Here is a 6,376-nt window from a genome sequence, read left to right as displayed (position 1 = left end):
GGTCAGTGTTCTTCAACCTTTTTACACCTATGGACTGGTAGAAATAAAATAATTATTATGTGGACCGGCATCGGTCTGCGGATCGGCAGTTCAAGAAAATTGGGCTAAGTCGTGGGCCAGACCCCACCCATCTCTACCCAATCTTCACCCCAGACCCTGCCTCCATAATAGTACTAATTGTAACACTATTTTTTCCATTCATTTTTCATATATACAAGCACAAAGACAATATAATCTTATTGACAACACATAATGGTTAACCGCAAAATTAAACTACACAAAGCACACTGACAGTAGATGTAAATTCTCAGAATTGACATAATTCAATCACTAAATTCAAAAATAAAATCATTCCCTCCTACCTTTGTTGTATCCCTCCCTCCATGCTGTGCTTTACCTTCTGGCCTGCTCCCGCCGAGCCATTTTATGCCGCCCCTGGTTTTATCTTCAGGCCAGTTCCCTCTTCCTCACTGATGCAGTGCACAAAGCTGTGGGCAGCGACTCCTTGCTTGTCCCATGTCTCATCTGGAAGCCAAGGCTTCCGGTCCAGGCACAGGAAACGCATAGGAGCCACTGCCCATGGCTTTGTGCACTGAATCAGTGAGGAAGAGGCAGCTGGTTCAAAGATAACGCCACATCGATCACACCGTGGATCAGCGGTTGAAGAACACTGTTTTGGGCCTGATGCATGTGCCGGCCCTGTGGACCGGCACTGGTCCACGGACCGGTGGTTGAAGAACACTGCTCTAGGTATGCCTTTTCCAAATTCAGATTGTGGTAGACTTAATTTAAAGATGTTCGTGTGTTTTAAATAGGTAGAAACATTTGCATATTATTGAAGCTTCAAGCGCTGCGCATTTTTTTCTTTCATGAGCAAAGTGAATACGCACTGTCATGCAGTATTTATAGCGCATGCGCAGCATTCTTTTTCCTTTCCTTCTTTTTGGCGCCATCAACGAAGGGGCAGCACATAGCGAGTTGCAACCTGTGGTTTTGCTGTAGCACGTTTTGAGATTGAAATGATTATTTTAGTAGCAACAATTTATTTATTAATTTGCTGTGCTATAGTTGCAGTCACAGACAGCAGAAAGCTTATAAGTTTGAGGGGGGGGGGGCCTCAACGTTCTGTCCCTGACCCCGCCCCATAATAATAATACAATTTTTTCCATTCATTCTTCATATATACACACAATATAATTTTATTAACAACACATAATGGTCAACCACAAAATTAAACTGCACAAAACACACTGTAAGCTTCTCAGCATTCATTCCTACCAGAACATCTGGCCTTGGTCACACATGCAGAACACAGATAACCTCTATGCAAATACAGGACCGCAAACTAAAAGTACTAATATACACAAACGAAACCCTAAGATGCCAGACTCTACATGCACCAGAGAAATAGAAATAAATTAATTTCTTCTTGAACAGTGCAAAATATAGACAGTAGATATAAATTCTCAAAACTGACAATAAAATCATATTCCCTACCTTTGTTGTCTGATGATTTTACTTTTCTGATCATATTTTCCCAGTCTCTGATTATACCTCCTTCTATCTGTGGTCTTAACTGGGTATCCCAGGCCTTCTTATCCATTTGCTGTTTTTCTCTCCTTCATCACTTTGGCATTAAATTTTAGCATTCAACTTTACTCTTTAACGCGGAAATATTCTTAATGTCGCCATTATTCTATAAACAATCTCACTAGGCGCACAGAACGTTTGCCAAGACCACTCTGGGAACAAGAATTTATCTTCATACAAAACGAGCCTCAGAAACAGCAAACAGAAAACCAAGCACTGCTCCTGAAATGAGCCATAAACGGCTCCCCAAATGTTCAAATCACAGGCTTCTCTAACCAGGGAAAAAAACACAGTAAAAAAATTCAAAAGGCAAGAACCTAATGAGAAAAACCTCTGCTTCTACCCACCAGTTGAGCAAAATACAAAAATGAAGAAAAACCCTCAGACCTTGGTCATGACAAACGCAAAATAATAGCAAAACGAAAAAACAAAATCACACAGATTTTAGTCAAAATAGCTGCTCCACCAGTACTTATCTCCAAAAAGTAGCAAAGTTGCAGTCTCAAAGGATCCAACCGTGACCATAAACACACTGTCCACAATACAGGATCGCAATCCAAATAAAGCATGAGGAGCAGGACACAATTTTCGCCCTTCAACAAGAGCCTTGTTTTGCAATATTCTTGCTGTTTCAGGAAGGAAGGAAGCTGAAACAAACGCAGACTACTGCTGTGAGAAAAAATTAAAAATGCAGTAGTTTGCTCACGCTAGTATCGACTCTTTCTCTGATGTCACTTCCTAGGTGCGGGTCCAGGAAGTGACATCAGAAGAAGAGCCGACGCTGGCATGAGCAGGAGGTTGGGATTACTGCTCGCGTCGTGAATGTTAAAGAGGTATGGGGGAAGTGAAGGGACGTGTGCATGTGGTAGTGGGAGGCGGGGAAGGAGGGCAGATAAGAGTACGGGTGCCAGCGGCCCTACCAAGACAGTGCCTGGGGCGGATCACCCCCCTTACTATACCACTGGTGCTAGCCTCACAAATATATCAAAATACTGCTGCACTAGTGTGCCTCTCCAATCTGATCCCCTCCAGAAATTTCCCCACCTGATCTGATCCCTCCAATTTGAGCCCTTCCACTTGATTCTATCTCTCCTTTGACCATCCCATCCCTCCTGAAGTCCTTCCCACTCAGACTCATAATTAATAGGTAATCCTGCTCCCTTTGGAAAACCCTTTCTTCCTTGCATTAAGCCAATCCTCCTATCTCCCAAAACACTCCTGGAATTTATCCAGGGATAATCCCTGGTGGTTTAGGAATATAGGGTGGAAGCAATTCTCCTCTGTTCCTACCCCGTCTGGCTTCAGCATCATTTTAGCAAATTCAGAAAGGCTGGAAGCAGAGAGGGATTGTTCCTGTCCTGTACCCCAGACCACCAGGGATTAACTGGGCGTAAGTCCCAGAAGTGCTTGAGGGTTGGGGATGGTCAGGTTTGTCTAAGGGGGAGGACTTTCTTAAGGGGGCAGGGCTATCTGTCAACTTTGAGCTTGGGTGGGAGGAGCATGTAACAGATTTGCATACCAAGGAGATCACGGGACCAGGACGTGACATCAGAAGGGAGCCGAGGCCAGCATGAGCAGGATGTGGAAGATGTTACTTGTGCCGGGGAAACATTTCAAGTTTGAGATTCGATAAAATCGCTTTTTTTTGCAAATTACAAAGCGATGAACAATTTTTAAAAATAGGGGAGATTAACAATTTTTAGGGGTTCACAGATGTACTTTCGACGAGAGGGGGATGGAGGGAGGAACTACAACTTGGTATAGGAAAAAGAACAAAAAAGGGATAAAACAGAAGAGTATTTGATTGATCAATGCCTGCCTGCTTCGAGTGGAAGCGTTGAATAGACTCCAAAATCAAATTAATTAAAAGCATCCCTGTATAGGTAGCTTTTTAACTTTGATTTGAACTTTTCGAGGATTTTTTCTTCACTTACCAGGGCTGGTAATAGGTTCCAGATTTGGGGAGCAATAACTGAGAAAAGTGTGTTTCGTCTAGCGTTTATAGTTTGAAGGGATGGAATTACGAGAAGATTTTTATCCTCGGATCGTCAGGTACGGAAGGGATTATACAGGATAATGACTCTGTCTAGGAGTAGCGGAGCTTTGAATAGTAGGACTTTAACCCCCTCTTCTATGAAACTACGCTAGCAGTTTCTAGCGCAGAGAGCTGCGCTAAATGACCCGCACTGCTCCCGACGCGCATAGGAACTCTATGAGCATCGGGAGCAGCGCGAGACATTCAGCGTGGCTCCCCGCGCTAGAAACTGCTAGCGCAGTTTCGTAGAAGAGGGGATAAATGTAATCAATGCCTGTTTATAGGGAGCCAGTGCACATACTTTAATAAAGGTGTGACGTGATCAAATTGCCTTTTTCCTGTGATAGTTTTTATTGCAGTATTTTGTATTATTTCAAGAGGGAGGTTACTTGAATAGCAGGGAAGAGTATGAGGGGGTGCACTGCATGGCAATGCCGGTTGCCACTGCCCCTGCACCTCCCTCCCTCGCTACGCCACTGATTGAAACTGTTCATAATAACACAGATAGATTCAGAAAAATTGATCCTGTTTGCCCGTGAAGAATTTATTTGAAAACTGCTCTACAATAGTTAATCTTCCCTATTTTTCCCCTATTCTGCTTTTTTTCCTTTGTGTCCTGAAGACATTATACTCCCAATCCTGATTCCTGTTTCACCAAGCCTCTGAGCCTGCAGCCACATCTAGGCCCGCCTCTGCCATAGTAGGCTCCAGCTCTCACATTTTGTGAACAAGATGTCAAAAATTAGCAACATGGCTCTCCGTGGTGATGCTCTGTGATGCCTATACTTTATTCCAATTGTTTGCACCGACATATTTGATTTATATAATCTACTTTTAAAGCGTACTTTTCCTTCCCTGTGTTTTTCCAGATGGACTACAGTGTTCTCCCGCGAATTCGCGGTTCGTGGTTTCAATCATTCGCGGTATTCTCCGACCGCCTCTTCCTGTACTAAAGTCGGGCTGCACCAATCAGGAGCTGCGTGTCAAAGCAGCTCCTGATTGGTGTAGCCCGACTTTAGTACAGGAAGAGGCGATCGGAGCAACCGCGAGTGATTTCCTTCACTCGCCGGTGCTCCAGCTGCCCTCTCCTGCCTCCCCAAGCGAAAAACCGTATTCACGGGGGTTCCTGGAATGGAACTCCCATGAATATCGGGGAAGTACTGTATCTGCAACTGTGGTTCTTGTTTTATTTTCTTATACTACTGTGTTGCTTCTGCCGTACTTTGATCATTTACTAATGGAGAACCCAGATACACTGTCATCACCTACTTCGCCTGTCCCTTTTATTTCATCCACATGTGGAACCCACTGAGAACACTAGCTAAGCTAACCACTGTCTCACTCCAGCAAAAGGGGGGTGGGATAGAATGACCGAAAAAAAAACAACAAAAAAAAACCAAGAACACAGAACCAAAATCCTGGGAGACCCTTTTCTTCAGACAACGAACACAACTAAAACAGACTGGCAAGCTCTCCAGACATTCTGGCAATCATACACAGATGGCAGGTCATTTAATCCATGTGTGTGACTCACACTGAAGCTGTTTTTCTTCAAAGGAAAGGTCTTACGCATTCAGTAAAAAGAAAAAGATTTTTTTATATATATAAAATAAAATCTTTTATCTTTCAGAACACGAATCTAGACAACATGCTTGTGTGCAAAACAGAGATGGTCTCCACTGCGAACATTAAAGAAAACAGGTAATATTACTTATCTATATGATAAATGCCATTTATTCCAGGCGCAGCAATAACATGTAACTTTTTTTTCTCTCTCTTAGGCTTCCGCAGCTGACATAATGATTGTTGCAATTGTCCAGTTCCAGCTGCATCAGAGTACGTGGAACCACATCGGCAGTTTGTCTCAAACCTGATTGGCTGTGATTTGGGGTGGCCGATTGCCTCAAGGAAGAAAGAGGTTTTCATTAGGAAATTGAGGCATCAAAGTACATGGGACACAAATTTGAATTTTGGCGGAAAAGTCTATTGATCACAACTTTGAATTCTGAAAGCAAAGTTTGTTGATCACAATTTTAAATACGCAGTTTTCTGCTATATGGTTTGCTAACCTGAGCTCTTCTTGTATTGTGTTGGATCTCATGTGTGCGTTCTCTTTACCGCTATCAATAAAAATTCATTACAAAAAAATTTAAGAAATAAAACTGGAAATTCTCTAGCTAAGTGCCACTAAATATCCCCCACTTAGGCAGTGGCAAGCAATTTAAGTGGCAGGAAAGCTCCCTGCTTGCTTAATTCACTCTGAATATCAGCCTTAAAGAAAAAAAACATGACAACCACTCATTGAAAAGAAATTTAGCGCAAAAAATTACTGGTGCCAAGGTGGTGGCCTAAGGGATCTGGCCAATTGAAATCTTAGGCCACTTACACTGTATCCCAGAATGCACTGGGAGAGAGGCTTAAGATTCCAGATGGCCAAGGTGCCTAAGACCCCCTCCTATAGGAGGGGCCTTAAGTACCTGGGCCAGTCATGGCCTTAGGCCGCTCCCCAGTACATCCCACAATGCAACGGGAAGGAGCAGGCCCGCCATTCAGTGAAAGCGGGCCTGCCGGACAAACGGAGGAAGCATTCATCCAGCCAACTAACTTAAAACAAGGTACTTTGGGGGCCAGGTGGGCTTGGGGGGGAGGGGTTCCTGCAGGGACTGGACATCCCTCCTGCCGATGTTCTTTGCAAGGGAGTTTCCAGCAGGACGGACTGGGATCCCTCCTGCTGGGGGTGTCTTAGGCGCT

The 6,376-nt window shown here is 43.8% G+C and overlaps 1 long non-coding RNA gene across 2 annotated transcripts; it reads left to right on the top strand.

Moving 5' to 3' along the window:
- Positions 1-2,380: 2,380 nt before the first annotated feature.
- LOC117363565 lies at positions 2,381-5,596 on the top strand. 2 transcript variants are annotated; one of them, XR_004540096.1, is made up of 3 exons: positions 2,381-2,423; positions 5,256-5,326; positions 5,407-5,596. It is a non-coding gene; the product is annotated as an uncharacterized LOC117363565 (long non-coding RNA). The 2 variants fall into 2 exon arrangements; XR_004540095.1 differs by lacking the exon at positions 2,381-2,423 and adding an exon at positions 3,384-3,642.
- Positions 5,597-6,376: the final 780 nt, after the last annotated feature.

This window comes from Geotrypetes seraphini, chromosome 7, assembly GCF_902459505.1.
Source record: "Geotrypetes seraphini chromosome 7, aGeoSer1.1, whole genome shotgun sequence".
In the NCBI taxonomy this organism is placed as follows: Eukaryota; Metazoa; Chordata; class Amphibia; order Gymnophiona; family Dermophiidae; genus Geotrypetes; species Geotrypetes seraphini.
The sequence above is the reverse complement of the archived record's forward strand: the minus strand, read 5'-3'. Positions and strand labels throughout refer to the sequence as shown.